The 26,297-nt window shown below is 37.0% G+C and overlaps 1 long non-coding RNA gene and 1 other non-coding gene across 2 annotated transcripts; both read right to left on the reverse strand.

Moving 5' to 3' along the window:
- Nucleotides 1–6,703: 6,703 nt before the first annotated feature.
- On the reverse strand, nucleotides 6,704–7,362 carry LOC129629636 (uncharacterized). The gene is made up of 2 exons (XR_008703300.1): nucleotides 7,324–7,362; nucleotides 6,704–7,193 (listed from the first exon to the last, which is right to left on the reverse strand). It is a non-coding gene; the product is annotated as an uncharacterized LOC129629636 (long non-coding RNA).
- Nucleotides 7,363–18,385: 11,023 nt separating this feature from the next.
- TRNAS-GGA (transfer RNA serine (anticodon GGA)) lies at nucleotides 18,386–18,457 on the reverse strand. The gene has a single exon. It is a non-coding gene; the product is annotated as a tRNA-Ser (tRNA).
- Between the last annotated feature and the right edge of the window lie 7,840 nt (nucleotides 18,458–26,297).

Below are 26,297 nucleotides of genomic sequence, written 5' to 3' on the forward strand. Positions count from 1 at the left end.
TATAATTAAAACTAAACTTATTTCCTGTGGTGAAATTAACTTACAGAAATGAAGGTGTTTATTTATTAAATGGGATCTCTAGAGCTCTTGCCTTATTCTTTCCCCTCCTGGGAAGGTTTTGATTGTTTGCCTCCTTTTTCTTGCCCGCTTGCTGTGTAATTTAAAACTGATGCCTTCCTTTGGGAAACAAAATTTGATCGGAGAACAGCCTGCACCACCAGCTAAACAAATTACCAGTGTTTTACTCACTTTTCTTCCTGTATTCTTTTTTTTTTTTTCTCTTTAAGAATCAAAAGAATTGCGTGCAGGGGTTTACAAGTGCTGTTGTACCATACAGATTTAATTGTAATAATAAGGAGGACATACCAGTCGCTTTAGTGACGTATAGGTGCTGAGGAGACTAAGTGCAGAAGCAAACAGGTTATTAGTCTCTTTTTTTCCCCGACTGCCTGAAGTCTGCCCTTTTCTGGCAAGCTTTTGGTTTCTAAGGAACTATTTTGTGATAATTAGAGATTAAATTACAAATGCAAAATAATTAAAATAAGAACAGTTTTAAAATAGTTTCTTATAAAACAGAGACCAAAAGCTTTTTTACAGCATAGTAAAATCAAATAGTCGGAGAAGGGAATGGCACCCCACTCCAGTACTCTTGCCTTGAAAATCCCATGGACAGAGGAGCCTGGTAGGCTGCAGTCCGTGAGGTCGTTAGATATACCCTATAACCACCGATTCATTCATTAAATAATTTTATTTAATACATGTTGTCCCATTTACCAATGGAAATATAAATATAAATGATATAACGTTTTAAGCTGCAGGCATTTTATTTAACAGCATTTTTACTCATACTGTGGAAGACTTACATGTAAATATTTTTAGCCAGAGTGACTCCAGATAACAATAAGTTAAGTTTCATGATTCACACTTGACTCCTGGATGACAGTAAAAAATTAGTCTTTGCAGTGTAAGTAAATTCAGTCAATCACAAGTGTTGAGAAATTATTTTCACTTAAGCCCATATTTGCTTCTGAAAATGATGTTCTAGGCCATAGGATTTACCAAGACAAAGGTAACTTTATTATCCAGGTTACTATTTTTAATTTCTTATTCTCTTTGTAGTCAAAAAACATCTTCAGAAGTTTAAATTATTCTAAGTTCTAATTTTAACATGTTTAAAAGCTGTTTCTTGATTTTACTTTTAAAATTGAAGATGATTTATAAAGCCATAGACAATATTCCAAATTGAAGAGCTCTTAGAAATCTGAAAATACCTTGTTAACTAAAATATTTCCATGTGCCCTCATGGAGAGTGTTATGGACCAAATATGTGTGTCTCACCCAGATTTATATGTTGAACTACCAAGGGCTGCAATTTGGAGGTGCTTAGGTCATAATGGTGGAGCCTTGTGAAGGAGATTGGTATCTTAATAAAAGAGACATAAGGAGGCTGGCTTGCCCCTTTTCTGTCATGTGCGGCTACTGTCAGAAGATGGCTATCAGTGAGGAAGCTAGTTCTTACTGGTCACTGAAACTGCTAGAACCTTGATCTTGAACTACTTCATGATATTGCTAAGCTACTTCATGGTATCGCTGCCTTATCCATTTTGTTTGGCTGGCAATGGCCTTCAGCGGACACTAGCCTCTCACCCAAGTACACGCTTTAAATAGTAGCTCTAGAGTCTCAAGTAAACTTAAGTTCCTGAAAAGAATTCCCCAACAGTCCTTGTGATCCAGTCTCCCCTTCCTACGCCTTCTTCTTATGTGCCTTTAGATGAACCTGCAGTGGTGCTTACCAAAACCGGACTCTTGTGGTTTGTACTGACCTATCCATAGCCCTGGAACTTCAAAGCACTTCACCCACAGACCCTGATAGTCATGTGTCCTGGCCCCTGTGTCTGTCTGTCTGCCTACACTCTGCCTTGACCTCCCCATGTGGCCACTGGAGGTGTGCCAGGTGCTCCTTTTAGAATCCATGAGTAACAGTATTCTCTGTTTCAAGTGTATTTTTGAACTATGGCTCACCATTCAGCACCCTGTGCTCTACATAACAAGTATTAATCTAGTAAACTTATAACAATAAGTTACCCAATTTAAGGCATTTTGTTATAGTTGACCAAAGGGACTGGGGGTTAAGGGCAGAGTCCAGTGTTCCTCTCACAAATTAAGTATTGATATTTAGTCATTTATTCAATTAACTGGTATGCATTAAGTACTCTATAATACATGACATTTTGTTTGGTGCTGAAGATGTAATAGTTAATAAGACTGTGCTAAGACTTAAAATCTAATGGGGAGGCAATCACCACAAATTATAAAATGTATAAGGAAAATAATAACATATTGTAAGAAATGGTATAAAGAAAACAGTGGTAAGAAAGAGAATATTGGGATTCTTGGAGTGTGTGTATATAATAAACAAAGCAAAATTTGTCACTTCACACAGATGTAATATTCATAACAAAAAGAAAGAGGAGGGAGTTAAATATGTTTCTAATGTGGGAAGACTACAAACAATAGCTTTGTAGTATATAGCCTGAATGAAAACTAATGATTACTTTGCAGGATGGGGATCCTTGGCAGTCCATTGTTTAGGACTCTGCACTTCCACTGTAGGTGGGGGTGGGTTCAATCTCTGATTAAGAAACAGCCTTCCCACAATTGAGTGATGCAGTCAAAGAAAGAAAAACTGCATTGCATGAGAAGGCACATGATCATATATGTCCTTGTATGTGTACATGTTAAAGAATTTGATTTTTTCCAAGTATAATAATGCTGAAATTATTCTAAGCAAAAAAGGGATATAATGCATTCCTTCACCTTACTGTCCTGGATAGGATATACTGAAAGAGAAAAAGGGTGTAGACACTAAGGAAATTGTTGTAATTGTCTCAGTGAGAGACATCAAGAAGTAGATGGGGATATTGATACTGGAGCTGGAGAAGAGTAGGTAGATTTGAGAAATATGCTCTGATACTAACCAGATGTGCTGGTAAAACAGATAACATCTGTAGGAATGCAAAGGAAAAAGAGGTATAAAAAATGACTCTTAGGATCGTGCTTTAAGAAGCTGAATGATTAAGAATCTGAGTTCCTGAGACTAGTGAATTTGCAGATGGGTATCATTCACCACTAATCAGTTTAAAAGATCTGCTATACCAACCAACAAGGGTATAATCACTGTGAATTTGTATTCCTTTGCTAACCAGACATTATCTTATTTTGAGTTAGTGTATATAATTCAACTGAATCCAACTATATTTCTTTAAAAATATGAACCATCCCATATGGAGGGGAGGGATTAAGATTTCAGTTTTGGATGTGATAAATTTGAAATTTCTCTCTGAGACCCTGAAAGGAAATACCAAGCACACACTTGGAAGGGCATGTAGGAGACTGCAGAGATCTGGAACAGAAACATAAATTTGAAACATGGTATTGATCTGGTCTCTAAAACCTTGTAAATCAGTCATATAATTATCAGGGTGAGTCTAAGACAGAAAAGGGGCTAAAATGATCCCTGTGTAGTACATAATTTTAGAGGCCAAACAGAGGCAAGAGAACTGAATTTAAAAAATGCTGAGAAAGAAATATTACTGAAGAAGAGGTAAAATGACTAATAATTTATGACAAAATATGGCCATTTGTACAAGATTGATGATAGGTTCACCTCTCTGAATGACGCCTAAAGATCAAAGACTATGAAGATGGAAAGTTTTATCTTGAGTTTCTGCATGTTGAGGTCATTGATGACCAGGATGAGCACAGATTCACTGTAATTCTGGAATTAGAAACTGATTTTGTAATTGAACAGTGAATAGAAGGTGAGGTACAGAAATACTACATACACGATTCTAAATTTAGAGATAGTTGTAAAAGGGAGCAGTGAATCTGGTGGGCTTCACATATACTATGGGGCAAAAGTTTCATTAATTAGAGCATATCTGTGAAAGTGTTAGTCACTCAGTAGTGTCTGACTCTTTGGGACCCCATGGGCTATAGCCCACCAGGCTCCTCTGTGCATGGGGTTCTCCAGGCAAGAATACTGGAGTGGGTTGTCATTTCCTACCCCAGGGGATCTTCCCGACCCATGGATCGAACCCAGGTCTCCAATACTGCAGGCAGATTCTTTACTGTCTGAGCAACCACTCAATTGAAATGGAGACCATAAGTGGTACAAGAGAGGATTTAAATAAAGGTGCAGATATAAGGAATCTAGAGTGGAAGGGATTCATGGCATAAGTGGAGAAATGATTTCTTCCTATGAAGAAATGGTTTACGGGAAGAAATCATTTTAACAGGAGGGAAGATAATTGGAAAAAAAGAAATGGTATGTAGGTCACAGAATATGATGGTGAGATGTGTAGCTGCTTATTTATTTTTTCAATGAAATGTGGGCAAGACTACAGCTGAAAGTGAGAGGGAATGACGACATATGGAATATCTGAGGGGAAATCAAAGGGTGCAAGGTAAACATTTTAGGAACTGAGGGAAAGGAACGCTATTACAAATCAAAAGGAATGAATAATTTTGTATTTTTAATGTTAAACTGTAAGTGATAAGAAAACATTAACAGTGGCTTAATTAAGGTTAACTTTTGTATTTTTTATACATATGGATAGACAGACAAGAGTCAGTGTGAGGCTTTCATGATTGTCAGGAAATCAGACTTGCAGATTTTACTCCACCAACCCTAAAGTTGCTTTCTCCTCATGGTGCACGTGGCCTGTTTAGGTTCCTGGCACCACCACTGATATGCTTCTGAGGCAGCAGAAGTAGGAAAATGATAAAAGGAAGGAGAAGCAAAAATTCTTTCTCTTCAAGCATAATTCCCATTAGTTTCCTGCACCATTTTATATTTTCTACAGTTCTGGCCAGAACCTAGTCACATAGTCATGCTTAGCTGCAAAAAAGACAGAAAAGCAATCATTTCCAGGGAGACAAGTATCCAGTGATAGTTAGGGATCTACTGGAACAGAATCAGGAACGCAGATATTAGGCACTGTGATCATGCATTTTATTTGTCAACTTGAATGAGCACCTTGCCTAGATAGTCAGAAAATCGATCTTTCTGAATGTATCTGTGAAGATGTTTCCAGAAAAAAAAGTTAGCTTTCTGTTCAGTTAACTATATAAAGAAGATCTGCCCTCACCAGCATGGATGGGGCATTATCTAACCTGTTGAGGATCTGGATAAACAAAGGGGCAGAGGAGAATGAATTCTCTCTCTTGAGCTGAAATGTCTGTTTTCTTCTGCCCTTACTTTTGATCCTTGGACCTGTGGTCTTATATTTTTTTGAATGAAAATAAAAATTTATCAGGATGTTTTAAATAATTATCCAAATATATGCTATTAAACTATCAAAATACTTTAATATCTTTGGTGATATCTGTGGGTTTTTTTTTCAGTGCTGAAAATTTATTAATTATTTTGGTAACAGATCTGGTTTCATTGCAAATGTGTTCTCTTTCTGAACTGTTTCTCTCTTAAACTGTGGTAAGAACACTTCACATGCGAACTGTCCTCTTAAATTTGTAAGTGAACAATACAACATCGTTAACTACAGACACACTGTTTTACAGCAGATCTCTAGTGATACTTTTATTTTTCAGAATGCATTTATCACTCACTGAAAATCTTCAGAAATATTCATCCTCTGAAGTGAAATTTATATGTGTTAGAGGATTAAGGTCTAAAATCAGGCACTCCATAAACAAATTACCGCTTTTTTTTTTCTTTTTTTTTTTTTAAATTTTATTTTATTTTTAAACTTTACATAACTGTATTAGTTTTGCCAAATATCAAAATGAATCCACCACAGGTATACATGTGTTCCCCATCCTGAACCCTCCTCCCTCCTCCCTCCCCATACCATCCCTCTGGGTCGTCCCAGTGCACCAGCCCCAAGCATCCAGTATCGTGCATCGAACCTGGACTGGCAACTTGTTTCATACATGATATTTTACATGTTTCAATGCCATTCTCCCATATCTTCCCATCCTCTCCCTCTCTCACAGAGTCCATAAGACTGTTCTATACATCAGTGTCTCTTTTGCTGTCTCATACACAGGGTTATTGTTACCATCTTTCTAAATTCCATATATATGCGTTAGTATACTGTATTGGTGTTTTGCTTTCTGGCTTACTTCACTCTGTATAATAGGCTCCAGTTTCATCCCCCTCATTAGAACTGATTCAAATGTATTCTTTTTAATGGCTGAATAATACTCCATTGTGTATATGTACCACAGCTTTCTTATCCATTCATCTGCTGATGGACATCTAGGTTGCTTCCATGTCCTGGCTATTATAAACAGTGCTGTGATGAACACTGGGGTACACGTGTCTCTTTCCCTTCTGGTTTCCTCAGTGTGTATGCCCAGCAGTGGGATTGTGGTCTTAGACTGAATTAGACCACTGCTTCCTCAGTTCTCCAGCTTGTGAATGGTAGTCTATGAGACTTCTTGGCCTCCACAACTGTGTAAGCCAATTCCTATAAGAAATCTCTCTCTATATATATATGTATGTGTGTGTGTGTGTGTGTGTGTGTGTGTGTGTATTCTCTCTCTATATACACACACACACACACACACATGAGAACTGATAGCATAGAAAGAAATTCATATTTTTAAAGAAATAGAGTTTGATTCAATTGAATTATAAACAGTAACTCAAAGTTACATCTGATTAGATAAGGAAGACGAATTTGCAGTGGTTATATGCACATTTATTTGTCCAGCACATGCTTTATACTGATTGAAGGTGAATAGAACCTCATTCCGGAACATGTAATTATTTATCCAGATAATTTGCCTTCATTTCATGATCAGTTTGTATCCGTCTATCATATTCATTGAAGTGAATTAAAAATAAAACTATATATATACACACACACAGACTTCAGGTATATACTTGCTAATACTATGCAATAATTCTAATGACTATACTTTATTATTATACTTTCAACTTATGTCCCTGTTACCCATCTCTTATTCTCACCCCATACTTTTTTTCTATTATTAAAATTCTATTAATAATACATTTATCATTCAAAAGCAATTATGACTTTAGCTATTAAGATACATCTTGAGAACTATGGAGGTAAATATGGAGGTATTCTAGCTGATGAAAACTGAGGCCTTCTTTACTGGCTTCATGACATCATTCATACTGTGGAATATGGGAAAGCTGTACCCTGTAACAAATGAAGAAATTTTCGTTTGAGCTTAAAATGGCAATCATATTTTATCCTCTCAATTCTCATATGATAAACATTTCTGATTTTTGAGAGCTCAATGTGAACCAAAAAAGTTGTATTTGTTTACCAATGATTGACTATCATTTGGACAGTATCTCTTCAGGAATGATGAAATTAAAGTGTTTAACTGGTATCCTAGAAATAATAAAAGAAAGCCATTGTGAGGTGGCCAGAACACTCAAATCACCCCTTGTAGAGTCAGAAAAGGTTAAAGTATCAAATAACCCTAATTTTTCTGTGTAATAAAAACAAAACAAAAAAGCAAACGATGTGTGTTTACTTACTGCTCAAGCTGCATGATCAGTTAACATGGGTCATTAAAGAGCTTTGTTCAAAATAGGCTTTCAAAAGCCCAAGCTAACAAAAATTGTATCATTTTCTTGCTGCTCAACTGAAATATGTGGCTTTTTCAACTAGTCTGTGAATTAGAAGAAAAAGACTAGGAAATCACGATAGGCTTTTTATTCCTAAGGACTCTGAGTGATAGGTCTTTCTTCATAGCGCTTTGGCCAGAGCCACACGTAGCCTCACACTTTTTGGATAATACAGAAGAGCCATGATAAATGTAACATTTACTAGGTATTAATATCTACCTCAATCTCTTATTTTGATTACCAAATTCTGTATTTTCCCCCCCAACACCCAGTGATTTTGTGATTTATAATAAGAAATATATATTTCATCTTTCACCACTTTCTGGAACAGAGCTCCTAAAATCCTTGTAATTTCTATGATGGTCTTTTATTGAGGTGACATTTGTACCTCATCTAATAATGGGGGTTGGTTTTCAGGAGAATCAACCATGTGATTGGACAATTGGGACTTCCAGCCCTGCCCTCTGACCTCCATGGAGGGGCGAATTGCTGGAGGTAAGTCCATCACCAGTGGTCAGTGATGTAATCAAGCATGTCAAGAGTCCATAGGGTCACAAAGAATCGGACACAACTGAAGCGACCTAGCACGAACACATGCGCACACACACACCTATATAATGAAACCTCCATATAAACCAAACAGAGGGGATTCAGAGAGCTTCCAGGATGGTGAACCAGAACTTTTCCAGGGGTCACCATGCCAGGCCCAACTTTACAAGGACAGAATCTCCCTTGTTTGGGATCTCACTTTATGCATCTTTTCATCAGGCTATTGATTTCCTGCCTTTGTGTGTGCTAACTCGCTTCAGTTGTGTCCAACTCTTTGTGACCCCATGGACAGTAGCCTGCCAGGCTTTTCTGTCTGTGGGATTCTCCAGGCAACAATACTGGAGTGAGTTGCTATGACCTCTTCCAGGGGTCTTCCTGACCCAGGGATCAAACCCACATCTCTTGTGTCTCCTGCATTGGAAAGCAGGTTCTTTACCACTAGTACCACCTGGGAAGCCCTGCCTTTAATATCCTTATAATAAACCAGTTATCTAGTGAGTAAACACATTTCTTGAGTCCTGTGAGCTGCTCTAGCAATAAACTGAGCCCAAGAAAGAGACTGTGTAAAGCTCTGATTTATAGCCAGTTGGTCAGAAGTGCAGGTAACAATCTAGACTTGCTTGTAACTGGGATTTCAAATGGAGGACACTCTTGTGGGACCGAACACCTAAAGTGCAGAGTCTGATGCTATCTTGGGTAGAAAGTATCAGAATTGAGTTGAATTGTAGCACACCCAGCTGGTATCTGAGAATCACATGCAAACTTTTGGAATTAAGTGTAAAACACTTACCCTTAAAAAAAAAAAATAAGTTTGGGGATATCACAGCCTGTTTAACTCTCAGAGATTCTTTGTTGTCATTGTTTAGTTGCTTAGTTCAGTCCAAATCATTGCAACCCCATGGACTGCAGCATGCCAGGCTTCCCTGTTCTTCACTATTTCCTGGAGTTTGCTCAAACTCATGTCCATTGAGTTATACCATCAATGGACAGAGGACAAACAACAATCTTGTCCTCTGTCATCTGCTGCTCCTCCTGCCCTCAATCTTTCCCAGCATCATGGTCTTTTCCAATAAGTCGGCTCTTTGCATCAGATGGCCAAAGTATTGGAGCTTCAGCTTCACCATCATTCCTTCCAATAAATGTTCAGGATTGATTTCCTTTAGGATTAAATAGCTTGATCCCCTTGCTGTCCAATGGACTCTTAAAAAAATAGTTTAATTAATTTATTTTGATTGGATGATAATTACTTTACAATAATGTGATGATTTTTGCCAGATATTGACATGAATTGGCCACAGGTACACATGTACTGCCCAAGGCTAACCCTTTCCCACCTCCCCGGTGGATTCTTAAGCGTCTTCTCCAGCACCACAGTTCAAAAGCATCAATTCTTTGGTGCTCAGCCTTCTCTATGGTCCAACTCTCACATCCATACATGACTGCTGGAAAAACCATAGCTTGGACTATATGGGCCTTTGTCAGCAAAATGATGTCTCTGTTTTTTAATATGCTGTCTAGGTTTGTCAAAGCTTTTCTTCTGAGGAGCAAACGTCTTTTAATTTCATGGCTGTAGTCACCATCCATGGTGATTTTGGAGCCAAAGAAAATAAGACTGTCACTGTTTCCATTTCCCCCCATCTATTTGCCATGAAGTGATGGGACTGGATGCCATGATCTTCATTTTTTGAATGTTCAGTTTTAAGCCAGCTTATTCACTCTCCTCTTTCAATTTCATCAAGAGGCCCTTTAGTTCCTCTTCACTTTCTGGATTAAGGTGGCATCACCTGCATATCTGAGGTTGTTGATATTTCTCCTAGCAGTCTTGATTCCAGCATGTGATTCATCCAGCCCAGCATGTCACATCATGTACTCTGCATAGAAGTTAAATATACAGAGTAACAATACACAGCCTTGATGTATTCCTTTCCCACTATGAACCAGTCTGTTGTTCTATGTCTTGTTCTAACTGTTGCTTCTTGACCTGCATACAGATTTCTCAGGAGGCAGGTAAGGTGGTCTGGTATTCCCATCTCTTTAAAAATTTTCCACAGTTGTGATCCACACAGTCAAAGGCTTTAGCATAGTCAATGAAGCAGACATAGATGTTTTCCTGGAATTCCCTTGCTTTTTCTACGATCCAACAGATGTTGACAATTTGATCTCTGGTTCCTCTGCCTTTTCTAAATTCAGCTTGAACATCTGGAAATTTTCAGTTCATATACTGTTGAAGCCTGCCTTGAAGGATTTTGAGCACAATCTAGCTAGCATATGAAATGAGTGAAATTGTGTGGAAGTTTGAACATTCTTTGGCCTTGCCCTTCTTTGGGATTGGAATGAAAACTGACCTTTTCCAGTCCTATGGCCACTGCTGAGTTGTCCATATTTGCTGGGATATTGAGTGCAGCACTTTAACAGCCTTGTCTTTTAGGATTTGAAATACCTCTGGAATTTGGAATTCCATTACCAGTTCCAGTTGGAATTGCATCACCCCCTCTAGCTTTGTTCATAGCAATGTTTCCTAAGGCTGACTTTACACTCCAGGATATCTGGCTCTAGGTGAGTGATTACACCATGGTGGTTATCCAGATCATTAAGATCTTTTTTGTACAGTTCTTCTGTGTATTCTTGCCACCTCTTCTTAATATCTCTGCTTCTGTTAGGTCCATACCATTTCTGTCCTTTCTTGTGCCCATCTTTGCATGAAATGTTCCCTTAGTATCTCAAATTTTCTTGAAGAGATCTCTAGTCTTCCCCATTCTATTGTTTTCCTCTATTTCTTTGCATTGTTCACTTAAAAAGCCTTTCATATCTCTCCTTGCTACTCTTTGGAACTCTGTACTTTATTCTGATTGGCCACATAAGAAATTGGTCTAGGAACATATATTTTCCTTGTACACTATGCATCTTCCTTAGGTTATTACCTGCATGTAGATATTTTGGGGGCCACAGCACAGTTTTTGTCTTAAAAGCTAACATATCTTTTAGAAGTGACTCTTGTCATTTTTGTCAGAATATATTTCTCTAAAATTTGATAAACTCACATATTTTTTGGATATGTTTAAGTTCAAATTTTGTTTTGTTTTACACTCTACCTCCTAGTCCCCATCTATCTTTCTTCTGAATTTAATATTGGACAACTTAAGTATATTGAATTTGATGGGAAACCCGCATCCTTAATCTGATCTTTGTTATAAGTCATTGGATTGAAATAATTCACTGGGAGTCGCAAATATGTGTTCCTTTTCTACTCTGGGTTTAATTTAATCACTTGAGAGAGACTTAAGGATGGCTATTCCCATTCTCTCCCAATCTTATTTTTTGTTCTTCTGGGTTGAACATAGTTTGCTTTCCAATGGTCAACATTTTTTTCTGAACTTTTTTCTTTTAATACCCTGGCAAATATAACCCATCAATACCAACACACTTTAGAAAGTTGTGTATTTTTACCTATTCTCATAGAGCTATAAGTTTATTAAGCAAGTTACTTTGCCTCCATTTAATTTCAGTTGATGATTTTTCTAAGAACTTTGCCACTACAGATCATGCTTTGTTATCTTCTCAGACTAGGATATCAATTTTCTCATTATGCCACATAGTTTAGTTTTTTTCCTTTCCCTTTTGATGTCCATTTCTTTACTAGTCAGTACTGGTTAGGTTGTGCTGTGTTAAAACAGTCAAAATCTCAGTGACTTAAATTCTAAGTTAAACTTACAGTCAGTCAGATTTATGTCCAGTAGAGTTCTGTGGCAGTGTGGAGGATTCTCTGCTTCATATAGTCACTCAAGAATGAAGAGGAAGTACAGCACAACATCCTGGAATTAAAATATTTATCTGGAACAAACTAGCATATCTTTCAAGGCAAAGAGAAGCCAGAGGAGCAGCAGCCTGGCCTCAAAATTGTGCACATCTCTTTCCTTCCAGTTTGTTGTCCAGGTTTAGCAATACTGTTAGGCATCACTGGTGGCTCAGACTGTAAAGAATCTACCTGCAATTCAGAAGACCTGGGTTTGATCCCTGGGTAGGGAAGATACCCTGGAGAAGGGAATGACTACTCACTCCAGTATTCTTACCTGAAGAATTCCATGGACAGAGATTATAGTCTATGGGGTCACAGAGTTGGACACAACTGAGAGTAAAACTGCCCTAACTGCAAGGAAGGGTGAGACATAGGATTTATTTTACATAGTAAGTGTTGACCTCTTTGGGACTCTTATCATGAGATAATTTATTCTTAAGCTCTTTATTAGACATGCTTATCATTATCTATTTTGTTCATTGTAATGAATAAAATAAGGTCTTGTAATTCTTTTGCACAAAATATTCTGTTGCTTCTCCCTAATTAAAATATGTAGTACAAATACTTAAGCTGACTTTCAAAGTCTTATTAATAGGGAAAACCTTTTTTTTTTTCTTTTTTTTTTTTTTGGCTCTCTACCCACAACTTGTGGGATCTTAGTTTCCTGACCAGGGATCAACCTGTGCCCCCTGCAGTGGAAGCATGGAAACTTAACCACTGGACAACCAGGGAAGTCCCCGAAATTTAGTCTTGAAGTGTGATTCTAATCTCTTTTTCAAGCTATATTCTGTTAGTATCAATTGTTTTTGTTCACTTGCTCACTCATGTCTAACTCTCTGCAACCCTGTAAACTGCAGCACGATAGGCTTCCCTGTCCATCACCATCTCCTGTAACTTGCTCAAACTCATGTCCATTGAATCAGTGATGCCATCCAACCATCTCATCCTCTGTTGTCCCCTTCTCTTCCAGCCTTCAATCTTTTTTAGCATCAGGGTCTTTGCTAAGGAGTTGGCTCTTTGTGTCAGGTGGCTGAAGTATTGGAGCTTCAGTTTCAGCATTAGCATCCTTCTAATGAGTATTCAGGATTGATTTCCTTTAGGATTGACTGGTTTGATCTCCTTGCAGTCCAAGGGACTCTCAAGAGTCTTCTCCAACACCACGGTTTGAAAGCATCAATTCTTCAGCGCTCAGCTTTCTTCATAGCCCAACTTTCACATCCATACATGAACACTGGAAAAACCATAGCCTTGACTAGACAAACCTTTGTTGGCAAATAACATCTCTGCTTTTTAATATGCTGTCTAGGTTTGTCATAGCTGTCTTCTGACGAACAAGCACCTTTTAATTTTGTGGCTGCAGTCACTATCTGCAGTGATTTTGGAGCCCAAGAAAATAAAGTCGGTCACTGTTTCCTTTCTTTCTCCATTTGCCATGAAGTGATGGGACCAGATGCCATGACCTTTGTTTTTGAATGTTGAATTTTAAGCCAGATTTTTCACCTCCTCTTTCACCTTCATCAAGAGGCTCTTTAGTTTCTCTTCACTTTCTGCCATAAGGGTGGTGTCACCTGCATATCTGAGTTTATTGATATTTCTCCTGGCAATCTTGATTCTAGCTTGTGCTTCACCCATCTGGGCATTTCGCTGGTTAATACTTGGTCTCATATATGGATGGCTTCATATATTTGCTCTCTGAATAGAAGAATTTTACCCACTTAGAATTATTTTAATCAGACATTCATTTTTATTCTCCTAAATCTACTAAATCCTAGCATTTCCAATGGCAATAGCAATACTTAGGTCTCAGAATAAAACCTGAAAAAATGGACTATCAATTCACTTTGGGTTTATACTCTATTATAGGAATTTGGAATTCTATTCTATTGTTTCCTAACAGCATTTTCAAAAGGCATTCATGCCCTTAATAGCTTTTTTTCCCCCCCCCAACCATTCCTATCTGGTATTCTTCATCCAGTAAAGTCCAGTCACTGGAGAGCTAGATTCCAAACCTGTTTTACAGGTTCTATGATCTAAATATATTATGTCTTCTAATTCTTAATGTCTCATCAATTAAGGATGTATAACAGCATTTGCTATATCATTTTCACAGACTTACTATAGGAACCAAGTCAAATGCAGTCTGCAACAAGGTTTTAAACACTGTACATCATTGTTGTACTGATGTTGTACAGTACATCACACATCCGTTTCACTGATATAATCTCCATTATTGAAAATGCATTGCTAACATCCTCTTTGAAAATCTATACTGTATTCTCAAGCCACATTTAATTACTCTGTTTTTCTTAAGCACTTATTAGTTGTAATGATTTTACAATTAAAAAAACAAAACAGCCTCACAGCACTTGAGGTTCTTTTGTCTCTATCCCTAAATATTCAGCAACCTTCCTATAAACAGGGCTTGGTGTTAAACATGATTTCTGTCAAGCTCAGTACTTGAGAAGTGTCCAAAATGATGCCAAACAAAATGAACACATTTCTCCTTCTGGCTTGTTCACATTTAGTATCATTATCTAAAAATATGTGTTAAAAGAAAAAAAATCGCTAAACAAAGAAATTTGAATCTAGTTCAAATGATCATTTTGTCATTCATGAATAAATCAGAAGTACTGGAGTTTAGAACAAAAGCGCTTTAGTCTACGTATGCATATACAACCTGAATTTCAGTCTATTCAGTAAAAATCAACAACAAAACAAAATGTATGTTTTGGCTAACTTATCCATAAGATCTTTAAAAATCCTATTTCCGTTTTTAAATCTAAGTTCAGTCCTTAGGGTGAATATCTTTTCTAGGAGAAAAGTCAATCTCTTCTTATCTCAGTTCCTTCTGCAATGTTTTCAGTAATCTTATTAATAATATTTAAGGTTCTTACTGTTTTGCTTATAGTGAAAATTAGAACTAAAATATGCTGAAGCTAAAATCATCACTGTTCTATATCAGAATTATCAATGGAAATATAAAAGTTATAGAATCATAATTCATGAAAACTGAAGCAACCTTAAATATTATCTGATAAACTTAGCACAGTCTCAGTAATGAAAAAACCTGACCCCTGGAGGGTTTAAGTGAACTTCCTGTGTCTGCACTGCTTGGGAGTACCAGAAATGGATCCAGACTCCTATATCCTGGCCTCACAATTCTGAAAAGTGACCTCTCTGTCTGTTAAGTTACTGGATATAGATGTGGCTAGAAGTAGGGAGAGTAACAAAAAAACTATTAAAATATTTCATTAAAGAAAGGATGAAGATAAACTAGAGCAGAGCTGACAAGAGAGATTAAGGAAACACTGAAACTACGTAGGAAGCAGGATAGAGGCATTACGGTGATGAAGAGATAAATAGATGGAAGAGTAATATATTCATAGAGATTCATGCTTAGTCCACATGGTTCTCTGTATCACTACAACTGGGAATACAGGAGCAAATGAATCCTTACATGGGGACAGAAAGATGAAGACTCATTGTTTTTTCTTTCTTTCTGGTTGTGCTGGGTCTTCATTGCTGTGTGGACTTCTCTCTAGCTGAAACTCTCTCATTGTGGTATGGAGGCTTCTCATTGCAGTGGGTTCTCTTGTTGGGGAGTATGGGCTCTAGGGCACATGGGGTTCAGTATTTGGGGCTCCCAGACTCTAGGGCACAGGCTCAATAGTTGTGGTGCCTGGCCTTAGTTGCTCTGTGGCATATGGGATTTTCCCGAATCAGAGATCAGAGTGTGTCTCTGACTGTGTCTCCTGCATTGGCAGGCGGATTATTTACCACTGAGACACCAAAGAAGCCCAAATACTCATGTTTTGACAAGCTGACTTTTAGGTACAAAAGGTAATCCAAGCGGAATTTCTAAAAAACAACACTGATATTTTGAGTTTGACTTTTTTCTTTTTTTAAACTGAGACACTTGGCTGTACGGAAGAAATTAACACAGCATTTTTATTACCTAAAAAAAAAAAAAAAGAACATTCATCTGTCGATGGACATGGTTTCTTTTTAAGGTAATAAAAATTTTAAAATTGCTTGTGATGATTGCAAAACTGTTAACATGCTAGAAATCAATTGAATTGTACACTTAGAAAGAGTGAGGGAGAAGAAGATGAGTGAATTTAGGAAGTTTTATGGAACAATAAACATACTATGCTTGGTGAAAGATACAGCCATACTAAAAGACTGATGGCGATTGGGATTGATGTATGTGCACCCCCGTATGTAAAACAGATAGTGGAAACCTACTGTAAATATAGCACAGGGAGCTCAGCTCAGTGTTCTGTGACCTAGAGGGGAGGAAGGCGGGTGGGTTGGAAGGGAGGTTCAAGAGGGAGGAATATATGTATACATATAGCTGATTTGCTTCATTGTACAGCAGAAAGTAACACAATATTGTAAAGCAACTACATCCCAATTTAAACAAATATTAAAATAAAAAGAAACCACATATACTAATTAGCAGTCACTCCCAGTTCCTTCAAAATAGTCCCTTCACTGGCAACCGCTCATCTACTTTGTCTCTGTAAATGAAATCACATGACACGTGGATTTTTGAGCTGTTTTTCACAGACCATAATTTTTTTTTTTTAATATTCATGCATGTCCTATTTTAAACATATACTTTCTCTCTATGCCATCAATTTGGGTGGAAATTTGGGTTGTTTCTACTTTTAGACATTATGAATAATGCTGCAAGGAAAACTAGTTTATGTTTTTATGTGAATATATGTTTTAATTTCTCATGAGTATATATTTCATAGAGGAATTACTTGGTCATATGATAATTCTCTGTATAACTTTATGAGGAACTGTCAAACTCTTTTTCAATATTGCTGCCACAGTTTACAATCCTATGTGCAGTTTATAAAGGGGTTTCATTTGTTTCCACATTCCTGCCAACATTTGTTATTGTTTTTTCTTGTTGTTTTTTTGATTACAAGTATATTAGTGAAGTGTGAAAAGATACTGTGGATTTGAGGTACATCTTACTTACAGATAATGTTATTGAGTATTTTATGTGTTTATTGGCTATGTATATCTCCACTTTTTTTTTATTATTATTGAGTTGTAAGAGTTGTTTTTACATAATTTAGATAGAAGTCCTTTATCAGATAAGTAATTTGTAAACATTCACTTCCCATTTCAAATGTTGTCCTTATTTATGACATTGTTTACAACACAAAAGTTTTCAATTTTGATTAATTACAATTTATTTATTAGTATTTTGGTGACTTGTGCTTTTGATGTAGTAGCAAAAGAACCTTTACTTAATCCCACGTCCCACAAATTTACTCATGTATTTACTTGTAACATTTTAGGGCTTTTTAAGAATTTCCTGGTGGTCCAATGGTTAGGACTCCACAGTTTCACTGCAGGGAGCATGGATTCAATCCCTGGTCAGGGAACTAAGATTCCACCAGGTACACAATGGCGCTATATATATATATATATATATATATATATATATATATGCTTTTCTTCTTAAATTTAGATCTATGAATTACACTGGCTTAATTTTTATATTTGGTTTTGCATGTAGGTATCCAGTTTTTCCAACACCATTTGTTGAAAAGAGTATTATTTCCCCATTGAATTGTGTTAATATCCTTTTAAAGAATTAATTAACCATCAATACAAGGGTTTATTTCTAGTGTCTAAATTGGTTACCATTAATCTACATGTTTGTGGCTCAGCTGGTAAAGAATCCGCCTGCAATGCGGGAGACCTTGGTTCGATCCCTGGGTTGGGAAGATCCCCTGGAGAAGGGAAAGGCTACCCACTCCAGTATTCTGGCCTGGAGAATTCTTTGGACTATACAGTCCATGGGATCACAAAGAGTCAGACACGACTAATTGACTTTCACTTTCACAATCTGCATGTTTAGTCTTATGCTGCTACCACACTGTTTTGACTAGTGTAGCTTTTTAGTAAGTTTTAAAATCAGGAAATCTAAGTACTCCAACTTTTTCCTTTTCAAAATTTGTTTCCCTGCAGTTATGGGTTCCCTGCAGTTCCATATTAATTTTTAGATCAATTTATCAAATTCTTAAAAAAAAATCGACTTGGGATTTTTGATAAAAATTCTACTGAATCTGTACATAAATCTAAGCAGTATTGTCACCTGATCAACATTAAGCTTTCTGCCCCATGAACATGAAATATCTTTCCATTTGTTTGGGATGTCCTTCCTTTCTTTCAACAATCTTTCATAGCTTTCAATGTACAAACCTTGTAATTCTTTTGTTAGATTTATTTCTATTTAATTTTGTTCATACTACTGTAAAAAGAGTTGTTCCTTAATTCCATTTTCAGATATTCATTGCTATAAATTTTTATATTTATCTTCTACCCTGAAACCTTGCTGAGCTCATTTATTAGTTGTTATAGATTTTAAGTAAGTTTCTATATTTTTCCCAACCCAGGGATCAAACCCGGGTCTCCTGCATTCCAGGCAGACGCTTTAACCTCTGAGCCACCAGGGAAGTCCCAGTTGGTCTACAATGTTGTGTTAATTTCTGCTGTACAGCAAAGTAAATAAGTTATACATAGTACACATATCTACTCTTCTGACTTCTATTCCCAGTACTCTGTCATTACAGAGTATTGAGTAGAGTTTTCTTGATAGGTTCTTGATAGTTATCTATTTTACATATCTTAATAGTAGTTTGTGTATGTCAATCCCAATCTCCTAATTTTTCCCTCCCCTCATTCCCTTTGGCAACCATAAGTTTGTTTCCTACATCTTTGACCCTATTTCTATTCTGTAAATAGGTTCATCTATACCATTATTTTTAGATTCCACATCCAAGTGATATGCTATTTGTCTTCATTTGTCTGACTTCATTCAGTACGACACTCTCTAGGTCCACCCATGTCATTGCAAATGGCATTATTTCATTCTTTTTAATGGCTGTGTAATATTCCACTGTGTAAATACTACATCTCTATCCATTCCTCCATTGATGAACCTTTAGGTTGCTTCCATGTCCTGGCTTTTGTAAACAGCTCTGCAGTGAACTCTGTGGTATGTGTATCTTTTCAAATTATGGTTTTCTCCAGATATGTGACCTGGGGTGGGATTGCTGGATTATATGGTAGTTCTATGTTTATTTTTTTAAGGAAACTCCATACTGTTGTCCATAGTGGCTGTAACAATTTATATTCCCACCAATAGTGTAAGAGGGTTCCCTTTTTGCCACACCATCTCCAGAATTAATTGTTTGTATGTAATTTTTTTTTTAAAAAATATGAGATCATGTCATCTGCAAATAGATATAGTTTTATTTAGTTATTTACAATCTAGACATTTTAGAGGTTGCTCTAGGGCTTACAATATTCACCTGAATCTATGGGAATCTACTTCATTTAATTCCAGTGAGATAGAGAGATGTTCTTTCAAGATAGCTCTATTTAATTGTTCACTTTCCTCTATGCTATTATTGTTTTCTGTATTATGTGTATGAAAGTGAAACTGTTAGTTGCTCAGTCATGTCTGACTTTTTGCAACTCCATGGACTGTAGCCCATCAGACTACTCTGTCTATGGAATTCTTTAGGTAAAAATACTGGAGAGGGTTGCCATTCCCTTCTCCAGGGAATCTTCCCTATCCAGGGATCAAACCCTGGTCTTATCCCTGGATCAAATCCAGGTCTCCTGCTTTGTAGATGGATTGTTTACCATCTAAGCCACCAGGGAAGCCCACGTTATGTATATAGATATTACAAACTCAATAGTTGGGCTTCCCTGGTGGCTCAGCAGTAAAGAATCCCCCTAAATGCAGGAGGTGCAGGCTTGATTTCTGGGTCAGGACAGTCCTCTGGAGAAAGGAATGGTTACCCCGTCCAGTGTTCCTGCTTGGGAAATCTCAGGGACAGAGGAGCTTGGTGGGTTACAGTCCATGAGGTCACAACTGTCAGACACAACTTAGTGACTAAACCACCACCATAATACTAGTTTATATAATTTTATGTCTTTTAAAGAAGCTAAGAAAATGACAGCAAGTAATGAAATTAATATACTGCAAGTTGATATAACGAACTAAGGTATACTTCTTATTTTGCATTTCTGGTTATCTTCATTGCTCCTTGTGGTTTTTTAATCATTTGTTGCCATTTACTTACACCAAGATAGCTTTTCCCCTACCTGTCTCTTTTGTGCTGTTATTGTCAGACATATTACAGCTCTGTATGTTAAATTTATACTGTTTGTATTTATTTTGCTTGTCACTATTATAGAGCCACCAGCCTCCTCTTAATGTCTCATCCCAAAATCTTCATTGTTTTGACAATTTTTTGGTTTGAATTTCTCTATACTATATTCCAAATAAAATTGGTCCCTTTTTAAGGGACAGCAGCTGGGACATCTGTTCTTATAGCCTTTCTCACCCGTGGGCAAAGTACCACGTCTCTCAGGCTGGGGTGTAGACAGATACTAGCTTTTTCTTGGAGCAACACCATTGTTCTATGAGTAGGTACTGAGTAAGCACAATAGATTCTGTTTGTCTTAGTTTACTTCACATTGGTACGGGTTCTTTATCTCATAAGCAAGCTGTAGTGAAGGTGATCAAGACTCTGTCTTTTTGGCACACCATGCCTGTTGTAGACATTCTTCCATGGAAACTGAGGCTAAGGGAGAAGAAAAGAGCCCCAGACTTTTTAAGTCACTTACCTCTGATAGAGCTCCTGACACATGCAGTTGAGTGGAATGATGAGAAATCCTGTTAGCTTGCCCTTTCCCATGAGAAATCATAACCCTAGATGGGAAACGTGGGGGAAGAGGGAATCATAAGCTCTTGACCACATTCATCCAGAGGTTCCATCTGTCTCACTGAGTTAGGGAAAGGGTCAGTTATATACCTCAAGACTTGCTTCCTTTCCCAGGAATGTTCTAGTAATTCCCAGGAATTTTCATCTGGATAATTTCTGCTCAGCACTCCAGGTTTTATTTATCTGCATCCATAGCTCTAGAGATCTCTTCAAGAAATTCAGAGATACCAAGGGAACATTTTATGCAAAGATGGGCTCAATAAAGGAGAGAAATGGTACGGACCTAACAGAAGCAGAAGATATTAAGAAGAGGTGGCAAGAATACACAGAATTATACATAAAAAGATCTTCATGACTCAAATAATCATGATAGTGTGATCACTCACCTAGAGCCAGACATCCTGGAATGTGAAGTCAAGTGGGCCTTAGGAAGCATCACTATGAACAAAGTTACTGGAGGTGATGGAATTCCAGTTGAGCTATTTCAAATCCTGAAAGATGATGCTGTGAAAGTGCTGTACTCAATATGCCAGCAAATTTGGAAAACTCAGCAGTGGCCACAGGACTAGAAAAGGTCAGTTTTCATTCCAGTCCCTAAGAAAGGCAATGCCAAAGAATGCTCAAACTACTACATGATTGCACTCATCTCACACGCTAGCAAAGTAATTCTCAAAATTCTGCAAGCCAGGCTTCAGTAACACGTGAACCGTGAACTTCCTGATGTTCAGGCTGGATTTAGAAAAGGCAAAGGAACCAGAGATCAAACTGCCAAATCTCTTGGATCATCGAGAAAGCAAGAGTTCCAGAAAAACATCTACTTCTGTTTTATTGACTATGCCAAAGCCTTTGACTGTGTGGATCACAACAAAAAGTGGAAAATTCTTAAAGAAATGGGAATACAAGACCACCTGACCTGCCTGCTGAGAAATCTGTATTCAGGTCAAGAAGCAACATTTAGAACTGGACATGGAACAACAGACTGGTTCCAAATTGGGGAAGGAGTACATCAAGGCTGTGTATATTGTCACCCTTATTTAACTTATATGCAGAGTACATCATGAGAAATGTTGGACTGGATGAAGCACAAGCTGGAATCAAGATTGCTGGGAGAAATATCAATAACCTTAGATATGCAGATGATACCACCCTTATGGGAGAAAGTGAAGAAGAACTAAAGAGCCTCTTGATGAAAGTGAAAGAGGAGAGTGAAAAAATTGGCTTAAAACTCAACATTCAGAAAACTAAGATCATGGCATCTTGTCCCATCACTTCATGGCAAATAGATGGGGAAACAGTGGAAACAGTGATAGTCCTTATTTATTTGGGCTCCAAAATCACTGCAGATGGTGACTGCAGCCATGAAATTATAAGACACTTGCTCCTTGGAGGAAAATTTGTGACCAACCTAGACAGCATATTAAAAAGCAGAGACATTACTTTGCCAACAAAGATCCATCTAGCCAAAGCTACAGTTTTTTCCAGTAGTCATGTATGGTTGTGAGAGTTGGACTATAAAGAGAGCTGAGTGCCGAAAAATTGACGCTTTTTAACTGTGGTGCTGGAGAAGACTCTTGAGAGTCTCTTGGACAGCAAGGAGATCCAATCAGTCCATCCTAAAGGAAATCAGTCCTGAATATTCATTGGAAGGTCTGATGCTGAAGCTGAAACTCCAATATTTTGGCCACCTGATGCGAAGAACTGTCTCTTTTGAAAAGACCCTGATGCTGAGAAAGATTGAAGATGGGAGAAAAAGGGGATGACAGAGGATGAGATGGTTCGATGGTATCACCAACTCAGTGGACATGAGTTTGAGTAAGCTGTGGGAGTTGGTGACAGACATGGAGGCCTGGCGTGCTGCAGTCCATGGAGTCGCAAAGAGTTGGACACTACTGAGCGACTGAACTAAACTGAACTGATAGCTCCAGAGCTTAGCACAATGTTCTGATTATATTAGGTTCTCAAATGATATATGTTTCTTAAATGAGTAAGTGCATAAAGAATGAAAGAAGTTTTTGAAAAGGACCAAAAATTATTGGTTAAGCAAAGTCCTTGACATGAAGGAAGCAGTAGATTTCCAACATGCTTGAGATTTGAATAGTGTCTTTTCTTCTGAGACAAGTGAGATATATTTTCTATAAGAGAGGCTTTGTGGAAGCTCATACTTCATAGTGAGTAGTGAATAATATCTGGTATTTTATTCATTACTTCCCACTCATAAATTTTACTGTCTGACCCCTCTGTTTTCTGCTTCTTATTATAAAAAGTAATCTAAGTCTCAACTATAGGAGATATACATGCTGTGTTGAACATTATATTTCCTTCCCACATATTCTAAAATACAGGAGGAAATATGAACTTAAAAATACAAAATTGGGTGCAATTTAGGAGAAACTTTTTCAGGCTCAGAAGCACATAAGGTGCCTATATCTCAAGAACATATTTTAGCCTTTAAAAAACTGCATTTCACTTGGTACTTTTTCAGATTTCCCCATGAAGAAATTGGGGCTTATCAAGATTAAATTTTTACTTCAAAAAGGATTAAATAGCAGAGCTAAAGTTAATACTTCAGTAATATAGCATTTCTTTAACAATGCATTTCATTTCTTTCTCAATGCATTTGTTCATAAATATGCATGCATTAAACTCATTCTTTCATTTAAAATGTTCTATTCCCTGTCTGGAATTGTGCAATTGAATTATGTTTTAGTTTTCTAAACCTAGAAGGTCATGTACGGGATATTCAGTCAGACCAAATCAGAAACTCTGTGGTATGGGCTGTGAGTCTACATATTGGAAAGTTGTTCTACTGATTTGTATTTAGTCTGTAACCTTGTATGAGACAAAGACTTACGTTTGTGAATCATTGCACTGGAGACATATACTAGGATTAATCCTTTATAATTATCTAGTAGAGGATAAGGCTTTTTCATAAAAAAAAAAAAAAGCCAAGAACATGTTTTGTATCAAGAAAATGTTACAGCTGACCAAAGGGGGAAGACATTTGTCTTGGGGGAAAATTTTGACCATCTCCTTTAGGCCTCTATAGCATAGCCTGGTGGGCTGCCGTCTATGGGGTCGCACAGAGTCGGACACAACTGAAGCGACTTAGCAGCAGCAGCAGCAGCAGAGCCTCGCCTTGGCTGGATGTCTAGAATTGTAAAAGTTAAAATTCAGTTTTATCCAGTAACAGAACATGTCCTGAACACAGGTGCAACATTTAAATGCATGTGTACAGTGTGATGTAGTGTGAATGGATCATGAGATTACGAGATAAAATAGTGAAAAATCATGCTGCAAGTTTAGATTTGTACCAGATTGTGAGGATCTCCAATTCTCCCCAGGCAGTTGGAATATACACCATGTATGCAGAAATTAGTGACTTTTGATCAAAGGTAAGAAATTCTTATAAGTTTACAGAAGGAAAAATGTAACATTTTAGCCTTATCTATAGCAGATTATAGAAAGAGATTCTAGAAGTCAGAAGATCTGTGAGCAGACCATTGTCGGGGTATGTCATGAAACTGTTCTTTGAACTGACTTTTAATGAGAAATGAAAGCCACAGAGACCAGAAAAGAAATTCTCAAATGCCATTTCCACATCACAAAGCAGAAACAGAAAAAAAAAGTATCTAGTTACACTTTCAGAAGAAAAGTAAATTCTCACTATGATTAGAAGCTAATGGAAAAGAAATACAGACTATAGGATCTTTTTGTATTGCAACATTCCTCAAGGAAATAAAACAATTATTACACATTATTTTCTCCCTTCTTTCAAATTCCACATCAATTTCTACATTATTTTTTTCAAGATTCATAATGGAATTGAATGCCTACTGAACACTGGAAAATGAGGTTTGCTTATTTAAGAGCTCCATGACTTTGAACGTTTCAGATTTATTTCAATCACTATCATCTCTTATATTTAATGCCAAATTTCAGCTGAAAACCATAAAAGGCATAACTTTTTAAAAGACAGTTAAATTACTTTTTTAAAAACTGCAATAGTTTCTATTTGGCTTTTATTTTATACTGTAATACAGTAATAGGGATTCATTTAAGCATACAAAGACAACACGTTCTCCATAAAAGACTCCCAAATCCTTGCAAAACTTCAATCCATTTCTTCCTTTGGTCATTGTAGAACTTTTTTCTTTTCACTTACTGTGCTGGATCCTAATTCTGTTTTCCTGTCACAGTTTTCATGCTTCACAATACAATTTATAACAGTAGCAGCATTCCTCATTAGTAAATAGGAGAAGAGATCAGCATGGTAGGCGTGAATAGGGTAGAGACAGGGATGAGAGGCATCTCTGTACTGTCAGTGAGACAAGGCACACTCTTAGGGGAAGCTGATAATTTTTAATGTGATGTATTTTCACAAAACAATAGAGCAGGGGAAAAATAGCTAATGGAGAAGGCTTGAAACTAGTTCTGCTTGGAGTAATTCTAAGATAAGTATAACATAATTCAATTTTCTGAATATCTTTTAATTACACGGTTATCTGAATTTCCTGATATTTCAAAATGGCAATTGTGGATACAGTTGCAAAGAGGAGAAACTGAGACTCACAAAAGCTACTACTGCCCAGGCACAGACCACAGTAACTTATCAAACGAGGGTCCAAATAAAGATGCCCCATTCAGAATCTATTTTCCTCCCCCTTCTTTGTACTCTCTTGTTTTTTATCTGCCCTTCTTATCCTGCTCCCTCCCTGGTATATCCTTTCTATCATTTTCTCTTGTTCATTCATTGAACATTTATTATCTTCTACTATATTACAATCATTTTAATTTTACTAGGGGTTCAAAAGTTAATAAACACAACCTGTGACCTCAAACTGTGAATAACACATAATCCAGATGTTGGAAATTTTATCAGAGAACCTCTGATTGCAACCTATGCCAAAATTAAGCACACACACAGAATGGACAGTTGATATTCTCAGAGAATAAAATTTTCAGTAACATGGATGCTTTCTGGGCCTTTTGTATAGGAGACTGAGGAGAGTATTTGAATTGCACAACAGTCATCATCTCAATACAAAAATCTCCACTGGCTATATTTTCTTAAGTGTTTCCCTTGACCCTTTCCCTAAGGAATCTAAACCTTCTCCCTTTCTAAGCTCATCACTTGTTTTTTTTGTTTTTGTTTTTTTTTTTTTCCCCCTTAAACTCTGCATCATTTTTCCTTTCAAAGGCATCTGAATTTACTTTCGTTCTGTTTTCCTAAGCATCCAAGGGACATCTACCTCTCCAAGCATAAGAAAACCCTCCAGGTGCCAGGAAGGAAATAGAAATATTTATCTTTACTGTCAAAATTGCTATGTTAGAGGGATTTCCCTGGCACTCCAGCAGTTAACACCCTGCATCTACAATTCAGGGGACGTGAGTTGCATACCTGATTGGAAAACTAAGATCCCACATGCTGCACATGGGGAAATTAGAACTGACCATTCCTACTTGCCTTCTTTTTGTCCCCAGAATTTCTATATTTCTAACAGAAATATCGCCACACATGTATAAATATGTTAAGCATTATAATTAAAATCCATATATA

Source organism: Bubalus kerabau, chromosome 16 (assembly GCF_029407905.1).
Source record: "Bubalus kerabau isolate K-KA32 ecotype Philippines breed swamp buffalo chromosome 16, PCC_UOA_SB_1v2, whole genome shotgun sequence".
NCBI lineage: Eukaryota > Metazoa > Chordata > Mammalia > Artiodactyla > Bovidae > Bubalus > Bubalus kerabau.